Source organism: Aulostomus chinensis, chromosome 4 (assembly GCF_037954235.1).
Source record: "Aulostomus chinensis isolate RoL2024-O1b breed Wild chromosome 4, RoL_Achi_v1.0, whole genome shotgun sequence".
Lineage (NCBI taxonomy): Eukaryota > Metazoa > Chordata > Actinopteri > Syngnathiformes > Aulostomidae > Aulostomus > Aulostomus chinensis.
This window is the reverse complement of record NC_141323.1, coordinates 22,368,224-22,369,068: the sequence shown is the minus strand read 5'-3', so window position 1 is coordinate 22,369,068 and position 845 is coordinate 22,368,224. Positions and strand designations below refer to the sequence as shown.

The window sequence follows — 845 nt, the reverse complement described above, 5'->3', positions numbered from 1 at the left end:
GCTGAAACAGCTCAGTTGGGAGAGCGTTAGACTGAAGATCTAAAGGTCCCTGGTCCGATCCCAGGTTTCAGCAGAGGAGCAGCATTGACTTTACTTTCCAGTGGAGGAACTGGATTGATGTTGAACATAAAAGTGACCCAGCTGATGGCGGCGAGCTGGTTGGTGGTGTAGTCAGAGAGCTCCCAGAACGGTCCGACATTTCCCGTTATAGAGAACCTAACGAGTTTATACCTGTGAACTCTTATGGGGAAATACCAATTGAGAAACGCTAAGACCACAACGAGTCCAAACGGTGAGGAAAACGAGCATATGGCGACAGGAGAAGTTGATTCAGGTGCAGCTCCCATGGACGCCCTACAAGCTAGCTTAGATGCTATCCGCGCCGACATAAAAGCAGGACACCAGGACATGAAAAAAGAATTGAGCGGATTTTGTGAGACAATCGAAAGAGATTTGAGAGAAGAGCTCAGAAACTTTAAAGAAGAAGTTAATCAGAAACTGAGCGAGATCGGGGCAGAACTCAAAAACACGGAGGTTAGGATGGAGGAGGTGGAGACGCGAGTGGCCGAAGTGGAGGAGTGGAGTGTGACCGCGAGGGACTCGCTTCTCCAGGCTTTGGAGGAGCAAGAGCGCATTGTGTCTAAACTAACAGATTTAGAAACAAGCTCCCGCAGAAATAATCTCCGCATCTTCGGGATCCCCGAGGGAGAGGAGGGAAACGATGCATGTGAGTTTCTGGAGAATTTCATTAAGTCGGAGCTGCGACTCCCTGACATTGACCTCAAAATACAACGTTGCCACCGGTCACTCGGACCAAAACCACCACCGCAAGCAGCCCCGAGATC

General features: G+C 49.8%; 1 non-coding gene across 1 annotated transcript; it reads left to right on the top strand.

The window, feature by feature from the left end:
• On the top strand, window positions 1–73 carry trnaf-gaa (transfer RNA phenylalanine (anticodon GAA)). The gene has a single exon. It is a non-coding gene; the product is annotated as a tRNA-Phe (tRNA).
• The last annotated feature ends 772 nt before the right edge of the window (window positions 74–845 follow it).